Below are 25,202 nucleotides of genomic sequence, written 5' to 3' on the forward strand. Positions count from 1 at the left end.
TTATATGAACCAGGCGACCGGCCTTTCAGTCGAAAAGTCAACTATACCACTCTTCATCGGGCTCATATATACGCGTATAGAGACTCAGATTGATTGACTGAAAAACAGAATCATAGGCGTGCACAGATGCGGGGGGGGGGGGGGGGGGCGCACCCTATAGTCGCCTAAGAAGAGGGGGGCGCAAAGTCTGCCTCATACATTGACTTAATAGGGAGGTGGGTCGCCGCGATGAACCTTCGCCCCCACCCCCCTGAAGGGGAACCCTGTGCACGCTTATGCTCAGAATGTGTTCATGCTTGCGTAAACACACACACCTGCATGGGCGAGTTTCATGCATTGCCCAACAAGCACATCATGCGGCAGTAGGTTGCTTAACCCGACGACTCACTGTGGCGACGAGTATAGAAGTCGCGTCCCTCTGTAATTAAAGACTTACTTCGAGGAGAACATTAGAGGGAACCTTTTACGTGTTCAGCTTCATTAGGGCATGTTTGGAAATTCTGAGACCCCATATACGAACGTGTGTCTCCTTCTGTGCAGGTGCGGATCAAGCATGGGCAGCCCAGTGCGGACGTGAAGGAAGGCGGAGTCCGGCTGCGAAGGTGAGGCCTCTCATTTCGACGATACAGATCTCTCATAAACCGCAATGTCTGCGCTTGTACCGCACTATAACCGTGAATACGTGATAGTATGTTTGGCGTGTCTTTCTTACACCACATCAAGTGAGCTTACGCGTGCGAGACAGCGAGAACTTCGAGAGGTTTCACCTTAAAGGGACAGTGAAACAATAAGGTCGTTGAGATCGATAAATTATGTGCTGGAAACGCTAGTGTCATTAATTTCAGCACCATAGCTTTATTAATACATGAGGAACTCAACGTCAAAAGTTTCACTTTTAAATATCCCGCCGAAACCTCCGATAGTGACGTCACGGATTTCAAAGTGGTTTTTTTTTTTTCGTATTTTGGCCACATTGCCTCAACGGAATTGCCTGAAACTTGGCATGTTAAGTCTCAGGCTCCCTCAGAAGACAACGAGTTCATTTTTAACGATTAGGGACTACGTAGGCCCTAGTAGACGCCGTCAAAATGTATGACGTCACGGCGACTGGTGCAGGAACTTCGAAGTGGCGTCGCCACCCGCATTTTCTACTCACGCGTTTCCTCGCTTACGAAGCGTCTTCTCGCAGCAAGCGTGGTGTTTTTGTTATCGTGAAAGAGTAATTTACTAATACGAGAAAAGCGCTACTGAGCTGGCTGCAAACAACCTTCTCGGACACTGCAGTCGAGATTTTTAATTACATATGAGCTCCGCAGGTCTGCAAGAGAACGTTGGACAAAAATACAAGCATTGTGCCGAATAGCCACCTTGCATTTCCCTCACTTTTTTTTTTTTTTTTTTTTGGCGAGCGAGCGATACGAGGAGACGGTCAACTGTTTCGGATTTGTTCATTGATCTTTGCAGACTACAAGAAGAGCGCACTTCGAAGAAAGCGCAAATAAATGAATTAATTAGGCGGTAACTCAGAAGTGGCAGTGTAAAAAAAACTACTCGGAACTTCATTAGTATTCCGTGGCGTGTCTTGAAAGCAGACAGGAAAAGTGCTAAGTTTTAGCTTAAAACGTTATCGTTTAAATATTTAATTATGCGCGAGCGCGATAGGTCGATCTGTCTCTCTCTCTCTCTTTCTCACGCGAATGTAAGATTCCCGGTGAGGAATACATTTTCTGCTCAAATTTTGTGGAAACGCGCGAAGTGCCCGACGTTAAAATGTGTGGCGGTTCAGTGCACTTATTGCAAGAATGAATTTGGATGCGTGCGTGCGGCTGGGACGCATTAGAGGCTGGGACATGGCTTATCTTTTTTTTTTTTTTTTTGCTTTTGCTTCTTTTGTCTTTGACCATGCCTCGTCCTTGTCTTGCCTAACAATAGGCGGTTCTTAATCAAATAGAATAGGAATGTTCGATAGAAACAGCCTTCCCTCACGATATGGGCGCTAGGCCCACCGCTGGAGACCCGGGCGCTGCAATCGCTGTGACGTGCAGGGTTGGATCACGTGATCTCACCTCGCTCCGGCAAAGGGAAGCGGACGGTTGAATGCGTTGTTTTCAACCGCGATTTCGCGGCGTTTTTCCTTTTGAACAGCGTTGTTTTGATCTCACTTTGTGTGCGGACCCCTAGAGGCTACAAAATCCGGAAACGTGCAGTAAAAGTTATCGGCGGCATGGTACTTTTCAGCTCCGTGCCACAGTGCGCTACGTACGCGGAGGAGCCAGGCGTGGGCTTTCACTTTTGCCCCTACCCTGCTTTGCAAGAGCATGACGCCGCTGTTACCTGTGTTTTTCTTTGACATTGACCACGAATGTTCACATAAAAGCTGCGGGCTGTGCGGTAAAGGGCTGGCGGAGCAGTCCTACCTTGCACGTCACAGGGATGCCTCCGCATGGTGGCGCCACGGTGTGCCCTCGCGCCCAATAGACTCGTGGACAATTGTTGCATTGTCAAAGAGCGGTGCGCATGCAGGTGTACGCCTAGTGCGCGCCGACGGAAGCGCCATAGGCGGCGAACTCAATCATTGCTCTCGGGAAAGCAAGCAGACGGCCGCCGTGGTTTCCTACGTCGTTGTACGTGTGTTTCCGCGTTGTTCACGTTTCCGTAGTGAAATAACCAACGTTCGTCGTATGTGTGGTGGCCGAAACTTCAAGGGATGTCGAATAACAATTGCTGTGGAGTGGAATGCTCAAACACCTACAAAAACGCGCCCGGAACACGGTTTTACTCACTTACCGCAAGTACCGCAAGGCCTCCTGAGCAAGAGCGAAGGAAGCAATAGATCGCTGCTGTTCCTTGGCAAAGACGAGCCGCTTCGTCATTGTGCGGGTTAACACGTCGCTTCTTGTTCGAATGCTTTCGTTCTGCCATATCGGTGCTCGCTGGATGCACTCGATCATGTTGACACTGGTAGACGACCAACGTTATCAGCCTGAGCATGGTTCGGTTCGACCGCCGTGCAGGGCACTTCGCTCAAACGTTCTATATTGTTACGAATATATTTAACTTATTTACAATATGGAATAGTCCAGCAGTCAAGATGGCGGTTGTGTATTCTCAGAACACCGACACGTCGTCTGCCTCTTCTTCGCACACCTCACCATAGTCATAGCTGCAACTCCGCTACATCGACCTCCGGCGGCGAAAGCGCCGACTCGGCGCTTGTTAGCAGGTGGTGGGCGAAAGGTACGGCTTCAGGCGAGCGACGTGGACGACGTTGGAAGACGTAAAGGGCGCCGTATGGTCCAGAGGGGCGATGTCATAGGTGACCTCAGTCACCTGGCGTAGCACACGGTAAGGGCCGGAGTACTTGGGCAGAAGTTTTTCGGCCATGCCAACATGCCGAGACGGAGACCACAGGAGAACGATGTCACCCGGATTGAAGCGAACGTTCCGGTGGCAACTGTCGTATGTATGTTTCTGGCGGAGTTGCGAGTCCGAAAGGCGTCGATGGGCGATCTGACGGGCCTTTTCGGCTGTGCTAATAGCGTGGCGAGCATATTCGGTGGACAGGTGGGCAGGGGTGGGTACGAGCGTGTCGAACGGCAAGGTGGGTTCTCGTCCGTACAAAAGGTAAAAGGGAGAATATCCAGCAGTGTCGTGGCGCGAGCTGTTGTAAGCAAAAGTGACAAAGGGTAGCGCAATGTCCCAGTCGCGATGATCGGTCGAGACATACATGGCGAGCATGTCAGTGAGCGTGCGATTCAAACGTTCTGTGAGTCCGTTCGTTTGGGGATGATAGGCCGTCGTAAGCTTGTGCTTGGTTGCACAAGACCGAAGTAGGTCCTCGATTACCTTGGATAAAAAGTAACGACCGCGGTCCGTGATGAGTTGACGAGGAGCGCCGTGATGTAAGATGACGTCTTGGATCAAAAACTCGGCGACGTCTGTAGCGCAGCTGCTCGGGAGAGGTCTCGTAATGGCAAAACGGGTCGAATAATCCGTAGCGACGGCGACCCATCTGTTACCGTTGTTAGAAAGTGGGAAAGGTCCCAAAAGGTCGAGGCCGACACGAAAAAAAGGCTCAGCAGGTACGTCGATAGGTTGAAGGAGCCCGGCAGGGTGCACAGCTGGCTTTTTCCGGCGTTGGCACGACTCGCAAGTAGCGACATAACGATGTACGGAACGGTAGAGGCCGGGCCAGAAAAAGCGTCGGCGGACACGGTCGTACGTTCTGGCAACACCAAGATGGCCGGCCGTTGGTACATCATGTAGTTGCTGAAGTACGGTCGAGCGGAGATGAGTGGGTACTACAACTAGTAGTTCCTGTCCCACTGGGCGCATGTTCCGGCGGTGTAAAATGCCGTCGATGATGACGAACATGCGAAGCGAACTGTCCGTCGAGTCAGTATTCAGGCGGGTGATTAGATCTCGTAGGGACGCGTCACGCTGTTGCTCGTCACCGATGTTGCCGAAAGCGGAGAGCGAGGAAATACAGATGGACGTGTCATCCGTTACGAGGTCTGGATCGTCGACGGGGTACCGAGAAAGGCAGTCGGCGTCTTGGTGTAGACGGCCGGACTTGTAGACCACTGTGTACGTGAATTCCTGGAGGCGCAGAGCCCAACGAGCTAGGCGCCCTGTTGGATCTTTGAGTGCTGAAAGCCAGCATAGAGCGTGGTGGTCTGTGGTAACGGTGAAAGGGCGACCATATAAATAGGGGCGGAATTTACCAACTGCCCATACAAGTGCCAGGCACTCGCGCTCAGTAATAGAGTAATTGCGTTCGGCAGGAGAAAGGAGCCGGCTGGCATACGCAAGAACTCTATCATGACCGGATTGACGCTGGGCTAACACAGCGCCAATGCCGTAACCACTAGCGTCGGTGCGGACCTCGGTTGGAGCGGACGCGTCGAAGTGGGCGAGGATCGGCGGTGTGGTGAGCAGCGTAATGAGGCGGGAAAAAGCACCGCCTTGGTCAGGACCCCACCAAAATGGCACATCCTTCTTGAGAAGGTCAGTGAGGGGGCGCGCAATATCTGCGAAGTTTCTGACGAATCGTCGGAAATATGAGCATAGGCCCACAAAACTTCGAACGTCTTTGGCACAAGTTGGTACGGGAAAATCGAGGACAGCGCGAACTTTGTCGGGATCGGGTCGGATGCCAGATGAGTCGACGAGATGCCCTACAATAGCAACTTGGCGATGGCCAAAGTGGCACTTCGATGAATTAAGTTGTAGCCCAGCCGCACGAAACACGGAAAGAATAGACGAAAGTCGGTCGAGGTGAGACTCAAAGGTGGGAGCAAATACAATGACGTCGTCTAGGTAACAAAGGCAGATAGACCATTTCAAGCTGCGCAAAAGCGTGTCCATCATCCGCTCGAACGTGGCCGGCGCATTGCACAAACCGAACGGCATGACTCTGAATTGGTAGAGACCGTCAGGCGTTACAAAGGCGGTCTTCTCACGGTCGAGGTCGTCTACGACGATTTGCCACTAACCAGAGCGTAGGTCTATCGAAGAAAAATAAGTAGCACCATGAAGGCAGTCCAAGGCGTCATCGATACGAGGAAGCGGGTAGACATCATTTTTGGTGATCTTGTTTAAATGCCGATAATCCACGCAGAAACGCCAGGTGTTGTCTTTCTTTTTAACTAAGACTACAGGGGAAGCCCACGGACTCGAAGAAGGCTCAATAATGCCTTTTGTGAGCATCTTGTCGACCTCCTGTTGAATAACTTGGCGCTCTGATGGTGAAACTCGGTAAGGACGCCTGTGAATTGGAGCTGCATCACCGGTATCTATGCGGTGCTTGACTTGCGAGGTTTGACCTAAGGGCCTACCGTCAAAGTCAAATATGTCAGAGTAGGTCATAAGGAGATCACTGAGGTCTTTAACTTGAGAGGGCAAAAGGTCTAAGGCAATCATCTTGGTTATGTTCTTGTGCAGTGTAGAAGAGGTGACTGCGTCGACTCTATGCGGGTTTGGAGAGACGACAGCGGGCAGTTCGGGTGACACCGATGAGATCTGGCACTCGTACGACGGTGACAGAGTAGCGAGAGCAATGCCTTGTGGTAGGACTTGAGGGCTCAATCCGAAGTTCAGAAGAGGAAGGCACGTCTTATTCGCTGTAATAGTTACAACTGTGTACGGAGAGGAGACGTTGCGGGCCAGTAGAACACTGGGAGAGGGAGAGACCACGTAATCCCCATCCGGTACACTGGGATATGGTTCAACAGCGACGCAAGTTAGGGCTTGTGGTGGCAGACGAACAGCCTCAGCACACGAAAGTTTCGTCTGAACCACCTCCGACACGTCGGCGGACGCAGGCAAGTCAAGTTGTACAACACCGGCCGAGCAGTCAATGACAGCAGAGTGGTCAGACAAGAAATCGAGTCCGAGGATGACATCATGAGGACAATGAGCGAGAACATGAAACAGAACGGACGTCTGACGGTCGGAGAACCTCACACGTGCCGTGCACATTCCGAGTACAGCCGGAGTTCCTCCACTAGCGACACGTACATATAGGGACTCGGGCGGCGTAAGGACCTTATTTAATCGTGCACGGAGATCAGAGCTCATAATAGAAATATGTGCGCCGGTATCAATGAGGGCAGTAACAGGCAGGCCATCCACTTCCACAGCAAGCAGGTTCTGGTCCGTAGTGAGGGTCAGCAGAGGGTTTTCAGGTCGGGGGTCGAATGCAGCATCACCTCCGGGAGCTGCATTGCTCAGTTTTCCGAGTATGGGCGTCCAGTAGGGCGAGGCGACGAATGGCGACGGGGCTGAGGTGACCGGGAGCGACGATCGTGTGGGGACGGCGAGCGGCTGGAGCGTCGGACCGATGTCGTAGGAGCCTCATCGTATGGTCCACCGTCACGAGCGGGAAACTGCAGGGGCCGGTGGTTGTCGTCACGTCGATAGCCAGCAAACGAGCGAGATGGAAAGGTGCGAGAACGACAGTAGCGGGAAATATGTCCTACACCGTGGCAACGAAAGCAGATCGGCTTGTCGTCCTGCGTTCTCCACTGGGCAGGGTCACGATAGCGGCGCAACATTTCCGGTGCACGAGGAGGCGTTATAGAACTGACACGAGGTTCAGTCAACGAACATACCGGCTGCAGTCCGACATTTGCAAGCTCCTCCCTCACAACCTGCTGGATCAACGAGATCGTTGGTCGAGGATCATCAGATGGCCGCGTCAGGAAAGATGGTGGCGACGCCGCCTCGATTTCTCGGCGCACGATGCGAACTACGCTCTCGTTGGTAGGCGGTTGACCGCATGGCGGCTGAAGGTCCTCGCAGGATGATGTAGCGGCCGTGTTCGGAAGTCGCATGAAATGCTGGGCAATGCGGCGACTCTTCAGCTCTTCGAACCGGCGGCACTCTTTGATGATGTCGTCCACGGTTGAGCAGTCTTTAGACACAAGTAAATTAAAAGCGTCATCCGCAATTCCCTTGAGTAAATGGCTTACTTTGTCACCCTCTGACATGTTGGTGTCGACACGACGGCAAAGGGCCAGGACGTCAAGGATGTAGGAGACGTATGATTCGGTGGAAGTTTGTGCCCGACAGGAGAGTTCTTTAGAAGCGGCCCGCTGGCGTCCGACGGCTCTACCAAATAGGTCGCGAAGCTTCTGTTTACAGGCATCCCAACTTGTTAAGTCAGCTTCATGAGCTTGAAACCACGCGCCTGCTGTTCCGCAGAGATAGAAGTCAGCGTTGGCGAGCATCATTGTAGGGTCCCACCTGTAGACCGCCGCAAACCGCTCGTACTTCGCAATCCAGTCATCGACGTCAACGTGGTCGGTGCCGCAGAAGTTACCGGGATCGCGCGGTTGAGTCAATACGACCGGCTGTACCGGCTGTACCGGTTGTACCGGAGTCGCGGTCGAAGCGGCAGCAGCAGAGTTGCTTTCTGTTGACATAGTGAGGCTGTCGAGGACACGTCCGCTGCGGAGTTCCGTCTTGCGTAGTACCCAGCACCACTACCAAAATGTTACGAATATATTTAACTTATTTACAATATGGAATAGTCCAGCAGTCAAGATGGCGGTTGTGTATTCTCAGAACACCGACACGTCGTCTGCCTCTTCTTCGCACACCTCACCATAGTCATAGCTGCAACCCCGCTACAATATTTTAGAAGTGTTGTAGTTCGGGCGAGTTGGTCATCCATGAACTTAGCTTGTACTAGCGCAGTACATGTACCGCGCTATTACAAGCTAAGTTCTATATTTATTATTTACAGAAACAGAAATGCAGCAATGGTTGACTTCAGAAAGAACAAGAAGTGATTGAGACGTCACCTTTGTAAACAAAACAAAGCGGATGTTCACCACGAGCTGCACCTCATAGCTGGATCTTGTTACGCTGGTCTGCGCGACACACCTTTGATATTCACCGGCATGACGATTCACTCCACGCGGACGTTCGTTCTCCTCCGCAGTCGGTCATCACATGTCTTCTCGGCGACCCTCTTCAAAACTTGTCACTTTCATATCTCTTCGTACTTAACTCACAGCACTAGATCATCAAACAACACGTCTTCTGCGGTCGAGCGAACGATGCTATCACTAGAACGACATAACTTCTTCGCCGACTAACTCCTCACTGACTGACTCTGCCCCCGCGCTCTTGCTGAGCTTGCATTGCCTGTATCGGCTAGCGCCTGGGTTCGGGAAGGTGCGTATGATTCGTCTGTGCGTAGCACAGCGAAAGCTAGAGAAAGGGCGAGATCCTCTCACCGATTCGTCTGCGGAATCAGACGGCGCCGCTGGCTCGGCTTTGCTTTCTCGAATATCCCGATCTTTCGCGTTCGTTGGCTGTGTCGGTGGCGTCTTCTGCGGAGAGGGTAAGAGGCGAGCGGGCGCGCTCCCGGCGCCTTTTTATACTTGTTTTTTCGATGCGCGCGCTCTGTCGCGCACGAACCGTCGGCGCCAGGCTTTCATGCCGTGGTTCGAAATCGGCGACGTGCGCTTAGTTAAGCGCTCGTTCGTGACAAACATCGTGCACAAGTCCACTTTCGTAGAGGCCCGCGCCTTTCCTGCAGCTGCCAGTGCAGAATTAGTTGTCTGGCACCCGCACGAAGGGGAAATAGCAGCCGCGAACTTCATTCATCTCCTCACAGCAAAGCTGTGCAAAGCGCTGTCGTCTGCTCGGCTTCCCGCACGTGCTGTCGGCGGCGCCCGCTAGGTGGCTATCAGTGGCGCCCTATAGGGCGCCACTGATAGGGCGCCACTGATATAGGGCGCCACTGATAAATATCGAAAATAGAAAGCACGCCCTTATACGTAGCTTATCTAGATGATACCGGGGCGTATGACAACGTTAATCAGGAAATTTTGTGGGATATACTGGAAGAAGTGGGCACAGGTGACGACTGTATACAGCTTTTGAGGGAAATATACCGAGAAAATACAGTTTGTATAGAATGGGAAGGAATAAGTAGCAAGGACAGCGTTGAAATTAGCAAGGGGCTGAGACAGGGATGCCCTTTGTCCCCGCTGTTATTCATGCTGTACATGGTGAGGATGGAAAAAGCGCTAGAAGGTAGCAACATTGGATTTAATTTGTCACACAAACAGGTCGGCACGATGGTTGAGCAGAAGCTTCCAGGTCTATTTTATGCTGATGATATTTTCTTATTTGCGGACAGTCAAGATGATATACAGCGACTGGCAGATATATGCGGAAGGGAATGTGAGGCTCTAGGACTAGAATTTAGTGCAACAAAATGTGGATTGATGGTATTCAATGATCACGAAGACCATGCGGTCTTTATACAGGGCCAAAAAATACCGAGGGTAAGCGAGTACAAGTACCTCGGAGTATGGGTAAATGAGGGGGATAGATATATGGAGGTACGAGAGAAAGCATCGGTAGCAAAGGGAAAGAGGAATGCTGCAATTATGAAGCTGTGGAGATAGGTTTAGCGCAAAGCTTACCCTACGAGGCGACCGTGAAGGGACGCGACGTTCTCCACGGCCGCAGCGAACAAAGACGCTACGGCCGGGTTCGTCGATTCTCCGGCACGGCGCAGAAAAGGCACTCGAGGCAGGAGGCCAACAAGCAACACGGGTTTATTAACCCAAGATGCAGCACAGTACGACGTCAGTCACGGGCTTGCAGGCCGTAAAGGGAACTCCGCAAGACCGATCGAGCAGTCGAGCACACGAACGAGAAGCCGCCTGCTAGAGCAGCGCGTCAACCTCTCATGCTAGCCTGGGAGCATCTCCCGCGGGAAAGCCCGCACCAGACAGAAGCACAGAAGCGAGCTCAAGGGGGAAGGGGTTGTCACTGGCGGCCAATGAGGTCAGGCGTCGCGCAGTGACGTAAGCTAGCTTGGTGGCGTGAGCATGTGAGCATGTCGAGGCATGTCCGGACGCGTGCCCGCGCGCCGGGAGGCTGACGCATGGCTTGCACCAGACAAAGAGGCCTGGCGCTGCCGCCGCGGTCGCCATACCGCCGATTAACGGCGGTTCCCGGCGCTCGAGCCGCGCGGGGCCAACACGCGCGCTAGCTGGGGAACGAGGCGCCAAAGGGAAGGGCGCGCTCGATTCCCACATTCCCCCCTCCTAAAGACCGAGGCCAGCCTGTGAAAGAGGCTGTCCGAGGCCAAGTGGCAAGGTCAGCTCAGCCGCAAGGGGGCTGGCCAATGGGGGCAAAGTCCAACAGGGGGGGTGTCGTCTTCCTGAAGGTACAAGTCCAAAAGTCGGCCATGGCCACACAAAAGTTCCAGCAAAAGTTCCACCACAAGGGGAGAGCCCACCGCCGGGAAGAAGGTCCACAGCCCAGGAGGAACGGGGGCAAGACTACACAAGGGCGGGCAGCCAGCCCACTTGAAGTTCGCCGGACTGGAGAGGTTGGCAGCCGGGAACGTACGAGGCGTGGCTGCCAGTTGCGAGCGGCAGCCAACCGCCGAAAGTCGCTGGGACGGGGGCCACACAGGAACGGCAGGCAGGAACGCAGGCCACAGCTGGGAGGACCAGGGAACGGCAGGCCATCAGGTCTGGAACAGGCTGGTGGCGCGGTAGGCGCAGGGAGACGACGGGGCGATGCAGGAGTGGACAGAAATGCCCCCGGCATAGCCGGCTTGCCAAAAAGGGGTGCCTGCCTGACAGTGCTGCCCAACAAAGGGGGCGCTTGCCAGGTTATGGCTTGGACAACACGTCAGAGGGTATTTTCGGCCAAGAGGGCCTTCTACTACTTCCCGACGTGTGCCGCCGCACCTTAGCGGTTATTCTCCATTCACTGTCATGGTATGGAATAAAGTCCAGCTACCTGTCAGTGGGAGAAAGGTTGCTTAAGTGCGTTTCCGCAGATTGTACCGATGGCGTGGCTTGGAGCCAGCCTTCTCACGGTTTTCCTGCGGTTCGGTGACCGCCTCCCCCCCTCCCAAGTCGCTGCTGCGGGCAACGAAAGGGTTTGAGGGCGGCTGCATGAGCCCGGGGGTCTTGCCCGCACGAGACTGCACGCATTGTCACACGAGGAGTGAAGAGCGTCACGTTTATGCCTGGCCAGGTAGCAGAGCGGCACAACTTTTGGAAAGTCTTACGGCCACTCGCATGTCCGGCCAACCGCGAGTCGTGGAAATAGCCGAGGGTGGCTTTCCCGAGACTGCGGGGTACCCCAACCTTGAAATACTCCTTGGGAGCTTCTTTCGGTGGGATGAGGAGCGCAGGAGAACTCCGCCGGCGACAAACAGATGCGAATCCAACGTGCCCGCAGCAATACCAGACTGCGTAAACGGCACACGGCGCCGACAGCAATACCAGACTGTCAATACGCGCCCGCTCCTTGGGAGCACGGCTCTTGGAGCCCAAAACGGATCACACTGCTCTGCCTTTGGTAGCTCTTCTCTGCTTAAGAGGATACCAGCTGACGTGACGTGCTCACCCGAGGCGATCGACTCGAAAAGTCAATTCGCCGTCGGGGTTCGCTCCTTTCGACTCATTGGAGCCAGAGGCCCCGGAGTCTACTCGATGCGATTGCTCTCGGGAGTGGCGAACACAAGTGTCACACCGAAACGGGGGCACGCGGCAAGGCGTGAGCCACGACGTTTGAACTCCCTTTCCGGTAGCGCACAACGAAGTTGTACCGCTGCAAAGTCAACGCCCAGCGCGCGAGGCGGCCCGAGGGCTCGCGCAAGCGCTTAAGCCAGACTAGCGCCATGGGGTTCGTTTCCTCCACCAATGGCACTCCATCGACATAGCAGACAAGCTTCCGGCGAGCGAAATCTCGAGTGGCGTCCCGAACTTAAAAGGCAGCTGTAGCCACTACGAGGGCTGCAAGCGGTTGTAGGGCGCCGAAAGGGACGATCCCATAGCCACCGCTTGGGAAGTCATTCACGATACCCGTGCGCGCGAGAAAGACGCGACCGAGAATCACGGGCAGCGAAAGACCAGGGAGATGCACAAAGCGCTGTCGGCGCGCGCGATTCTGCCAGCGCACAACCAACCGCGAAGCGCCGCACGAGACAGCGGTTCTGCTCGCGAGATGGAAGGCAATGTTTTGCCTGGAGCCGTGCCGTAGTTCTGTGCAGCGCTAATTGCTCCAAGGCAGGCGCCGCCGTTGTAGGGTCGTGCGCCTGTTCTCCGCCATGCACGCCAGGCCCAAGGGGTCAATAAACGGCACAGCGAAGAGTAGGGTTTCCGCACCGACGGATGCATGATGCCTCATGCGACAGGCAAACGAATCGACAACGGAGCACGGTGGCTCACATTTGCCGAAGGCGTCGCCAAGGCGCGCATGAGGAAAATGATCGTCGGAAAACGCGGCGACGGTGTCGCCTATGCGAGCTGGCTCGCGGACGACACTGTCAACCCTTTACGCTCGTGACAACGACGGGCCAGCGAGCGTGTGAACGCCAGCACCATGTGGCCTAGGAAGGGACGTTCCGGTGCGGCGGTTTGGTCACTCAGCTGCGCTGCTAACAAAGGAAGGCCAGCGAGCGGAGACGACGCATTGGAGGGGCCCGAAAGCACGCACTCCGCGTGTGTCTCGAACAGCTGAGAAAACCCGAAACTGGCTAGGCTAGGACTGTAGTCCACATTCGAGCGGTCATCACCAAAGGAGGCCCCAAGACGGGATCTCTCCCGGTGGCCGAAAGCCGAGGGCCGCTAAGGCGAGCTTACCTCGTGCTGCCGGCGTCGTCCGCATCGAACGAGATCAAGTCCGTCGCCACGGGATCGAGCAGGAACGAGCGCCTCGAGGGGGACTGCTCTGATGCCATGCCGAAACCAAGTTGGGCGCCAGTTATGTGGAGATAGGTTTAGCGCAAAGCTTACCCTACGAGGCGACCGTGAAGGGACGCGACGTTCTCCACTGCCGCAGCGAACAAAGACGCTACGGCCGGGTTCGTCGATTCTCCGGCACGGCGCAGAAAAGGCACTCGAGGCAGGAGGTCAACAAGCAACACGGGTTTATTAACCCAAGATGCAGCACAGTACGACGTCAGTCACGGGCTTGCAGGCCGTAAAGGGAACTCCGCAAGACCGATCGAGTACGCTTGCCAGCGGTGCTACGACTATCACACAAAGGGCAGCAGTCGAGCACACGAACGAGAAGCCGCCTGCTAGAGCAGCGCGTCAACCCCTCATGCTAGCCTGGGAGCATCTCCCGCGGGAAAGCCCGCACCAGACAGAAGCACAGAAGCGAGCTCAAGGGGGAAGGGGTTGTCACTGGCGGCCAATGAGGTCAGGCGTCGCGCAGTGACGTAAGCTAGCTTGGTGGCGTGAGCATGTGAGCATGTCGAGGCATGTCCGGACGCGTGCCCGCGCGCCGGGAGGCTGACGCATGGCTTGCACCAGACAAAGAGGCCTGGCGCTGCCGCCGCGGTCGCCATACCGCCGATTAACGGCGGTTCCCGGCGCTCGAGCCGCGCGGGGCCAACACGCGCGCTAGCTGGGGAACGAGGCGCCAAAGGGAAGGGCGCGCTCGATTCCCACAAAGCACAGAGCTTTATGGGGGTACAATAGGTACGAGGTGCTTCGAGGGCTGTGGAAGGGTGTGATGGTTCCGGGGCTTACATTTGGGAACTCAGTGGTGTGCATGAAGTCAGAGGTACAATCAGGAATGGATGTAAATCAAAGGACGGTGGGCCGCCTCGCGTTGGGCGCTCACGGGAAGACGACAAATGAGGCTGTAAAGGGTGATATGGGATGGACAGGCTTTGAAGTGCGGGAAGCTCAGAGCAAAATGAGATTCGAAGAGAGGCTGAGGAAAATGAAGAAGAGTAGATGGGCAGAGAAGGTTTTCAGGTATTTGTATAGAAAAAGTGTTGACACGCAGTGGAGAAAAAGAACTAGGAGGCTCACCAGTAAATATACGGCTAGCAGTGCGGGCGATATGGCAACAAGGAGCATTAAGCGGAAGGTCAGAGAGGCGGAGAGGACTTATTGGATGGCAGCGATGGAAAAGAAGCCGGCTCTGAGTAACTACCGAAAGGGAAAAAAGGAAATAAGGAGGGAAAGGTTTTATGATAATTCAAGGGGAAGCGCTTTACTGTTTGAAGCAAGGTCGGGCTGCCTTAGAACGCGTAGTTATAAAGCGAGATTCAGTAACGAAGAAGAACAATGTACATGCTGCGGGGGAACTAAGGAAACGATGGAACATGTACTGATTGAATGTGGCGATATTCACCCAGGTATACGTGTGGGCACGAGTCTACATGAAGCCTTGGGTTTTAGGGACAACAATGGAAAGCTGAACATGTCCGCGATAGAAATAAGTAAGAGACGGTTAGAGTATTGGTGGCAGAAAAGTAGAGATAAAGAACAAAAATAAATAATGGGGGAATAATAAGGTCATTCTGCCTTAAGAGGCGGAGAGATAGACCGTGAATTTGTATTTTTTGGTATAATAACATAGATTTAATCAATGTAGATAAGGTATTAGGCCAACATGAAACAAGGAAGTTTTTTTTTTTTTTTTTTTTCGAGCCTGGTGGCAGACATGTCACCGCCCCGTTACAAAGGGGACGCTCATAGCATCCATCCATCCATAGGCGGTGCACAAGGCGTATAGTGCATGCCGGCCCTGCACCATAGCCACTCTAAAGTGAAACATTAAATCAGTTTAGACTTAGTTCAGAACTCTAATGTAATTAATTTCGCCATCATAGGTTAATTGTATTTACTCGAATCTAGGCCGACCCCGATTAAAGCCGACCTCCGAAATTCGCAAGGCCAGAAAAAAAAAACCTAATCATTGTACTCGAATCTAAGCCCCCCCCTCCCCCCCCCCCCCCACTTTCGCACATCGTTTTCTCGAAAAAAAAAAAAAACATCGCCTTATATTCGAATACATACAGTACGAGAAGCGAGAATGAAGGTCAGTCTCATTTTTGAATTTCGCGCCAATACTCCAGCGCGTGAACGCCACCACGACGTCACGAATTTGTTTTTTTGCGTATTTTGGCCACATTGGTTCAATGAAATTTTCTTAAACTTTGTATGTTAAAACTACGGGTTCCTTATAACACAATGTGAACATTTTTTTACCGATAAACGGTTACGTAGGTACTAGCAGACGCCGTGAAAATCTATGACGTCTCGGTGAGCTGGTTCGGGAACTTCAAGGCGGCGTCACCGCCTGTATTTTATTTTTGCGCGTTGTCTCGCTTACCAAGCGAGTTCTCACGGTAAGAGTGATTATTTGGATATTTTTACATTCTAATTCACTAATACGAGAAATAGAGCTTTTCTCTTTAGTGTCCCTTTAAATACCACGAGGGCTCGGTGAGCCGGTCTTTTACACATCGACCAGTTTGGCCAATGTAAGTCAATGTCCGCCCTGTGTAGTTGAGCGTCTGTTGTGTCCGCAACGTGTTTCCTGTACTCAATTTCGCTAAACGACTTCACAATGGTGCACCGACTGGCCCAACATTGGACGCTTCTTGAATTGTCATAATAATCCCCCCCCCCCTCCCTAGAGGTACTACGTGTTGTTAAGTGCGACCATGGCGAGGCACGTAATTTTCACTGCCCCGGTCCGTCGCGGTGATGCCGTGTCCTTAAACTAGTCTCCCCTAAAAAAAAAGACAAGCCAAGAAAGAAGTATAGCCGTATACTTTCGATTATCGCAATACAGATGAGAGGACAACGCAATTTCGCGACGTTATATGGAGCAGCGCGCGTGTCCCGGCACGAACACTCGTAAAAACAACCTGTATACGGGTTGTTGCGTCAGGTAATACGATATTGCTCTCTTCTAGTGTGTAGAAGAAACTTTCATCGTCGAATGGCGTAATAATATCTTCCAAAAAAAAAAAAAAGCATCCTTCCTGTCGGGCACAAATGAAGCTTGCGAGACCATCTTTTCATGACGGTATGCCACTCCGCACACCGGATGACATTTTTGTGGCACGAAGAGTTTGATGGAATGTCTCGATCTTCAGTGGCGCGTTGTGTATACGCACTCGCTCAGGCTCGATTGCTTTGCTGCTACATTAGGACCTGGCCGTAGCGAGTTTCATTACTACGCGCATTGATGTCACGCTAACGCGATTAGGCCACTGCTATCGTGTCGACATGATCGAATGTTTGTTTCCCCATAAACTCTATGGGGTTTTACGATGAACAGTGTTGTCGTGTTCTGGGGTTTCGCTGTCGTCTTTTTCAAATATATTTAGGACACGTATGTTTTTTGCTTTTTCGATTGGTACATCAATGAGTTGTGCACCAACAGAATAGCTTTTATAGAGAACGTGATTCTTCTTTTTTCTGTTATCAGCGACAGCTTCTTTCGGTGTGAATAGCTTACAATGACGGTGGTCGCGGATATGCTGAGCCAGTTAAACCGCTGATATGATTAGTAATCGGGGCTCGTGTTGGCAGTTGCCTGAACCACGTTTCACAATTTTCCTGTTTTTCACTCCTGCTTCGTAACTCTATTTTCCAAATGTAAGCTTTCGAGTACACCGTTGCCAAAACTGCTTTTCATCGCTGGACTCGAACAAGTGCGACGTAAATAGCGTACTCATTATAGTACTAGCTCTCACTTGAGAAAGAATTAAAGAAGCAACAATGTAATGGAATACTTTAAGCGGGGGATGTCGTGTAGAATTCTCACTTGGTATGTACCTGTGTCTTCGTTACTGCATTATTGGATAACTTTAGTTGATTGTCCGCAGCAACTGTGCGGACGCAAGCTGCGAGCCATCTCCGATGGCTGCCTGCGTCCTCAAGAGATGCTGCGGACGCCCGACTAAAACTGTCTATTCTCTTCGGCCTTTGCGGGAAGCTTGGCAAGCACGTCCCTCGATATACGTACCATAGAGGCGTCACCGTTGCATTTATATACCATTATGTACAACCGACGCATATGTATCCTTCCGACCTTGAGCGCCTCGTTCGAGCAAGTCGCTTCGCTGCGCCTTTCCCTTTTTCATTGTTCGCCGTATGACGCCCGCTCACACGCGGCGTCACACAGCGTGCATGCGTCCATACAGAATGCATGCATTAATATCTTGTCTATGCCCCTTCTTTCGTCTGCTGCCTTTGCGCAGGCAGAATTTTGTGTTTGGGGGTGCAAACCCGTGTTGCATCGCGGAGGGAAAGGAGGGAGCGCTGTTCTGACTTGGGTGGGGGCAAGTACTGAGGTGGTTAAAGGGGAGCAGGGGGGGGGGGGGGGGCTGCAAATGCCTCCTTTGCACCCCTCTGCAGGCTGCCGACGCCCGTGTCTGCTGTTGTCTGCTCCCGCTGTCGTCAGCTAACGCTGCCGTCGCCGCCCTTGCCGACTCAGAATTGCTGCGCGCCAGACGGGCGAAAAGGGACGCAAGCCGTCCCGTGCTCGAGACCGCATCTCTTGTTGTGTGTAGTGCCGTACGTTTGCTCCGAGTCCTAGAAGCCCGAAGGCCCGCGGCGGGTATTTCGAGGCCCGCGACCTTGCCGACGGCGCGGCAGCGCTGTGCTTCCGCCTTAACATCCCCCCCCCCCCTCCCGCATCCCCTTCTCGCCTTCCTCCCTTGACGCCAACAAGCGCCAGCCGTCGGTTCCCGTTCGTTTTCTCAAGCCGTAGGTTCCTCACGAAAAAAGAATGAAGGGGGGAGCAGCCGGCTTATTTTTCTGTTGCTTTAGTCAATGGTATAGCTTCGTGTCCGATTCTCTCTCTCTCTCCAGCTTTTTTAGGTTTTGTGTAGGAACATAGATTCCGCGGTTGCGTGTGCGAGTCAGAGGTGCAAGCTGCAGTCTTGACGAAGAGACACGCTCTTGTCGAAACTTCGGCACTAGGCTTGGCATTTTGATATATTCGTTGTAGACCACAGTCTTCCTAATCTCCCCGTGTTACGTACCGCTGCTGTTTTACGGCCTCTAGTAGCGTTCGATGAATAACTGACTGCACCTTTGGCAAAAACGTATGAAAAGCTGTTAGACAAAAGTGCACATTCACGACGCTGGGGTAAGAACCCCTTGACGCCTCTGTCAGAGCCTCGTATACATATAGTAATACCTGCCAGCACTCTGGAATGCACGTTATCTGCTGTGGTCCGATGTTGCGGCGCCATGTCTGTATAGGCATCTTAACTCTGTTGTGTAGTATTTGCGCTTGGCCTTTCGCCGAGTGTAAGTTGACGTGATTTCTTAAGTGTTCCATAAAATGTTACCAACCATTGAGGAAGTGGCCCTCTCAAAATTATATGGACAATCTCACTATATATATCAGAACTTTCAGTATAACGACTGGTATGCGTAATTGTTCGAGTACACCGCGTCATGTCGCTACGAAACTGGCCACTAAAAATAAGCTTGGCTCTGATGTAAATATTCGAGTATTATGCCGATATCACACGAACTGAAGGCGGCGGAAACAAGAGTACGCGCATTACTTAGCGCTAAATTGGTCGCATTTCATTCCGGGAGGACCGTACGTATAGTAACAGCTAAGTGTTTGATCGACTGAACTGAGCGTTGGTATGTATTAAACGATTCCACCTAAGAGGAAGCCGCAATTAGTTCCGTAAGAGAACCGATCTGTGAAATGAGCATTGAATTAACCGTGCCACGTTTAAAGAAAATCCTCGCGGCGAGTATTGTCGAATATTAATTATCGAATTGTCCATCAGAAATGACGCCTACTTCTGTAAGGTATCTCGACGTCCCTTTTTAGTGCAGCGTTATTGTCTTTTCTTTCTTTTTTCCTTCCTTTCTTTCCGCGGCCACCTTTTGCGGTACCGGCCAGCACTCCTTGGTGGGTCAGGGCGTGTCCCGCGTAATTTAATCCCACGGCCTGAATAAGCAAAGACGTGATTAGTGGACTTCGCTCGGTGAATAATTAGCGCCTCCGCGATGGCTTTGTGGGGAGTTGAAAAACTTTGCCCTTTCACTTAGCCTTCTCGCAATGGATGAGACGATGCCCGAGAAAGGAGCACAGGAGGAGGAGACTTGCCGATGGGCGCTATAGGGCTTTCGAAGAACGAAAGGAAGAAGAATAATAATCTATCGGCTGCACGCTGGCCGTTCCTTCAACGCCGGCTTTAAAGAGCGTGAAGGCACACGCCATGCTTCTGCCGAATCACTCAAAGGAGAAGCCGCCGCCATCTTGGGCTGTGCGGTAGATTTAATATAGGATGACGGCATCCCTTGATTCAAGGTTTAAGCTTTCACGTGAGCGATTGATCTTTTTGTCACCTCTGTTTAGTGCAAAAAAAAAAATCATTCGGTTCACGGTGTACACTGCGGACCGAGGAAGATTGGGAATGGGTCGTGTTTCAATCTGACGAAAGCCCAGTGTCCCTTCGGCATACAGATCAGGCGCATGCAGTTACTATGCAGTATAGTTACAGTGAACTTCTGGTTAACTGTAGTACAATAGAATGATAAGGTCATCCGCACATGCACGCCAGTTCAAATAATTTTGCGATGGTTAAGCGGCCTTATTGGTATACGAAGGCATATACTATCAAAAACAGCCCGAAAATGGGTAAGAGGGTATCTAAGGGAACACAGGCGCTGAATTTGTTTCAACTCCTACGCACTACATTGAAATTTCGTTACCGGCTGAGTAATTACGAATATCTTGCGTTTGCGAAGACCGCGCAGTTTTTATTTCTTTTGTTTTGCGCGTTGCTTTGGGATCTCAACGGTGGAGAAAAAATAGGGCGATATCGCGCTGTCAAACTTTAGAGATAGTATGTTCGCGCATTTCGGACTAAATATTTGTTCAGGAGCATGGACACGTTCGTAATTGCTGCGTTAACGCAGCTAGAGAATGGATTACGTTCGGTTGAAGATGGCCTAGTGGCCTATATAAACACTGATAAAAGCGTTCCTATGCCGGATTCCTCGTTTAACCTACTTTCACGTATAACAAAATCGATGTCCAAAGGTATAAATAAGGTATTGCCGCGCCAATCATCGCGTGCTGGAATTTATAGACGAATTGTTTTAAGAGCCCGTCAGGCCAAAAAGTGTTGAGAAAATGACGCTAACCATACCGAAGAAGGACGCACAGGCACAGACCATTGTTCAAACAACTTAACTTTACTCGGATTGTGCGTGCATTCTGCACCAATAGACGAAAATGTTGAACAAATCGTGCGTTTGCAACACGCCGTGTAGATTAATATCGACTCCCTTTGGATTCTCCCGCCGGGGTATGGCATAGCAGGCAAAGTTGAGGACACGGGTTCAATTCCCGGCGACGGGGGCAGCATTTAGATGGAGGCGAAATGCGATAACACTATATTTAAGTGTACGTTAAAAAACCCCATGTGGTCCATATTAATCCGGAGATCCCCAGTACAGCTTTTCTCATCATCGTATCGTGGCTGTGGCACATGAAACTCCAGAATTAATTTTTATTTTGCCTTTGGGTCTCTCTACTTTGGGTTCGTTAACGTGCGCTTAAGTCTACAAATACTCGAGCGTTTGGTAGTCTGCAGTCTCGAACCCGCGGCCTCGTGCCCATACAGCAGAGCGCGAGAGTGACAGCTGCGCAACAGCTGTAGGACAATACTATATAATTGTTGGGGTTTAAGGTCTCAAAACAACGATATGCACGATATGATTATGAGAGACGCCGTAGTGGAGGGTTCCGGGAATCTCCACCACCTAGGTTTCTTTAACGTGCACCTAACAATCTAACCACACGGGGCTCTAGCATTTTGCCTCTATCGAAATGCGGCCGCTGCGGCTGGGATTCGATCCCGTGACCGTCGGGTGAGCAGTCAAGCACCATAACCACCAGACTACCGCGGCAGGTTGGCTGTAGGACAAAAGGATAAAAACGATAGCGTATACCAAAGAAGCACGCACGCGCCCACAAAGCAAAAAGATATGCGTTAGCACGTGCAGTGGAGATACCATTTACACAGCTAGACGCCTATTGAGCTTACGATATCTAGAAAAGAGCAAAAATAAATAAATAAATAAATACTAGCTGCTTGTCAATACGGCGTAGACTCGAGCGGTGTACAGACCTGCAGGCAGGCACGCTATCTCTTCTGCTTCGATGAGTTCAGGAGTAGCACGCATGATTCACGTTCCTCGCCATGGCGACGCTGTCCATGGAACGGTGGTGTGAAAGCAGAACGGAACACGAGACCAGTTTGTTATGTATGCAGGCTTGGATAGACGCGCTGTTAAATGTACACGAACAAAACTGGGCGAGGAGCACTATACACAGCGCGTGAAAGCAATTTAGCAGCGCCTTTAGTGCCGCACAGCCTTGTGCTTGGGCACAGTCGGTTGGTGCTTGACAAGTGACTGATTTGGAGTGATTGGCTTGTTCTCACTAGAGGGAGGATCTCCTCAAGACGACTGGAAAATATTAATGTGTATGCTTGTGTATTTGACAGAAGAAACCACGGCGATGCCCTCGCTCTCCTCATCTCTGCCTTGTCTTTTATTTCTGGGGAACGGTATGAGTGGAAAGAGAACAGACTGGTTAATACTGTACAATATGCCTACAGTTTAGAGTGAAGTACAACGCTTGCTTTGTCGTCTTGCATCGAGTGCTGCGGTGAAGCTTACTTGATTGCTTTTAAGGCGCAATAGAACATAATCACAAGAAAGGACACGGGACGGAGCGCCCTGTCCCGTGGCGCTCTGTCCCGTGTCCTTTCTTGTGATTGTGTTCTCTTGCGCCTTAAAAGCAATTATGAACGTACACCAACTCGCCCAACAAAACGTTCTCTGAAGTACTTGCTTCTGCTGAGAGTAGGGGTGTGCGAATAGTAAATTTTAGGACCGAATCGAATAGTGATGACAACCAATCGAATACGAATATACAAATTGAATACTATTCGAATAGTTTTCGAATAGTTTTCGAATAGTAAGGCAACCATTTTCAAGACAATTCTATAATTCGTCAATATTTTATTTGGAACGAATAGTCACAAACGTTAACAAAGGAACATTACGATTAACTTTAACCGGCAAAAAATGCCACAGTTATGTAAACTGAGGTAAGCTCGCATAAGCAGTGACAGTCTACGCCATATTTTGTAACTTTACGTTGGAATAAAGCGGTTACTTCAGAATTGAAAGTGCTACTTTGTCACCACCCTTTAAATAAAACTGATGCATAAAGATTAATGTTTGATGTCTTCACGATGAGCCTAGGCACTTTCGCTTGGCGACGCTAGAGTTTTAAATGGAAGCACCTTCATCTGTGATTAGTACGGCATCGATAGTCCCGTAAAAGGTTGAACAGCATGTACCTTGGTAATCCAATAATTAAAACATGAAACGTGATCCCTCGATGTTCCAATGTGTTGTTCCTTTAGGGTTTTTCAGCCAGTGCTGATCATTCAAAAAGTATTCGAAAAATATTCGGTATTTTGAATATGCGCTATTCGAGTATCGTATCGTATATAATATTCGAATAGAACACTATATATATTCGGTTCGTTATTCGAGATTTTCCAACATTCGCACACCCCTAGCTGAGAGTAATCGAAGGACGCGGAATGTGGCGGAATCTGCGCAGCATGTGGTTGATAATTATTTGATGGTAGCTATAGGTAATGATGACAAAAGCGCAAAAGAGCGGTGACTGTATGAAAGGACCCAGGACGGAGCGCTCTGTCCTTTGTTCTTTCTTAGTCTCCGTTCTAGTTGCGCTTTTGTCATCAACAGCTTATACCAACATGCTTAAATGGCAGTTCGCTATAGCGGATAACTTCGGATGAAGAGTCTCCAGTAGCTCGCATTATGGTGATTTCCTCTTTCGGCTTGCGATGTCTCATATTGACAATGCGCCCACTACATCGTTTTGGAGTGTGGTGTGACTGCGTTTACGTGTTTATCGACCTGCATGCGATCGTTTTTATAACTTCGTTATTATTTTCCAAGTACGAGTGTGGTTGGTGCAGATCCGCTACTGCAGGTATACACGTTCTCGTTGTTCGGTGGTCGCGGCGTCGTCCTTCGCGGTGTCGCCCGTTTATCGTGTCGGGATTCGGCTGCCGTCGACGGCGGCGAAACGTTTCAGCCCCGATCTGTCTGCTGCGTGTGTGCCTTTCGAGTGAGGAAGCTCCGCGGGGACTTTCAGGCCGGACTGCCACAGCGGCCGTCCGCGGCTGATTGGAAGCGAGGCGCAATTAGGCGCGGAGGCTCAGACAAATTGCGTTCCGCCCCGTCTCCCTCTTCCTCTACACGTCAGATCGAGGCTTTGTGCGACGTGGACCTGTGTTCTGCGCGTGTTAGGACGGCGGCCTCGACGCATCACTTTTTTATGTGACGTCGCGAGCGCGCGTACCTCTTTATTTCGCGCCATCACGAGGAATACACGCGGCTTGGTTATGTCGGCAAGACATCTGCGCACGACAGCATACCGCCTAGGAATCGTGACTGTACAGCGAAAAAGAACCTGAGCAATTTTTACGTTGTGTAGATGAGTGAGCATTACTTGTCGCTAAGTTATATCTCCGAGGTTATTGTTAGTGAGGTTATATCTCTGAGGTTATAGTGCAACGACCAAGGTGTGATCGCTGCGGAAATGTGTTTCAAGTTTCTCGGTTGGATTCTCCTGCTTACTCGATGTGCCGGGTAATTCGTAAAGTCTTTGATATTTTGGTGCAGATTTTTTCAGATGGTTTTTACAACTAGCCCGATTATCCGACGGCGAAGCTTCCGCGATTTAGCTGGTCAATCGCAGCGCATTAAACGAGAGACGGCCACAGAAGCGATACACACGGGACCATTTTCGCGGTTATCCCTTTGTTTAACGCGCCGCGATTTGCATAATATATGCAAAGCCACTATCCCCTGCCACTTCCGGCATATACTTCGCGCCAGCGGAGGGCTGCGCACGGCCGGCTTAGATAGTTCCATACCAGATTTCAGCGTGGACGCTGGGCTTAACATAGTGGTGCGTGGTTTGGCCTGCGTTGCCATGACAACGGAGGGTATAGCGTGCCTCGATGAGCGGGAATTGGCTCAATGCGATCGAGCATTTACTCGTTCACGGAGCCAGACGCAGGTTATCCGTTAAGATTCTTTGTCCGATTGCCTCTGGTACCGCTAGCTGCTGATGAGAGCGCACATGCTTACTGCTTCGCATCGAGCGATGTACAGGGAGTATACAATACGAAATGCAACTTCTAATCGATATTCAACCCAGCTTACGTGCAACTTTGCACGAATTATATATAGCTTTATAGGTACTTGTACGAAAGAAGGGGAAATGGTCTCGTTTATTTGTTAGGCACAATCTAATAAAGTCAACAGATATAGAATCCAAGGTAAGCCAGAGAACGCGCGAAAACAGAAGACATGCGGCGACCACTCTTTGAAACTCCCTGTATGGTCACATATTTTGCCGGCTTCTCTTCGTGTACGGCTGTTTCTTTTATTAATAAAAGAAAAACCCATTGCATTCTGAATGATGAAGAGACCCACCGTGGGAAGATTAGCTTTCCTTTTTTTTTTTTTTTTTGTTCCGCGCGAAGACATGCGCCACTAGAAATGCCGACGTAAGGAGGAAAGTGGAAACTCATTGGAGATTTAGCGGTAAAGGCTCTGGTAATGCTTTAGAATTACCTTTGATTACCTAAATATCGTACGCCAGCCAGTGCTGGTTGTATGTGAATAAATACGGTTGGTTTCACAGAAACCGTACTTTTTTGGCAGCCTACCTCATAATGCTAAGGCATTAATAAGTATTAGCGTCAAGCAGTAATGCTTGGCGCTAATACTAATGTAGCGTCACCACAGCTTTGGCGTGAAAAATAAAGCGGAGTTCAGTCTTCTATTTTCTCG

General features: G+C 51.2%; 1 protein-coding gene across 1 annotated transcript in view; it reads left to right on the forward strand.

The window, feature by feature from the left end:
- Positions 1–522: 522 nt before the first annotated feature.
- LOC119387876 (endophilin-A-like) overlaps positions 523–25,202 on the forward strand; it is a 36,659-nt gene continuing 11,979 nt past the window's right edge. Inside the window, exon 1 of the mRNA XM_037655435.2 lies at positions 523–602. The gene's annotated coding sequence lies outside the window, so the exon portion shown is untranslated. The remainder of the gene's footprint in view (positions 603–25,202) is intronic.

This window comes from Rhipicephalus sanguineus, chromosome 3, assembly GCF_013339695.2.
Source record: "Rhipicephalus sanguineus isolate Rsan-2018 chromosome 3, BIME_Rsan_1.4, whole genome shotgun sequence".
Taxonomy (NCBI): Eukaryota; Metazoa; Arthropoda; class Arachnida; order Ixodida; family Ixodidae; genus Rhipicephalus; species Rhipicephalus sanguineus.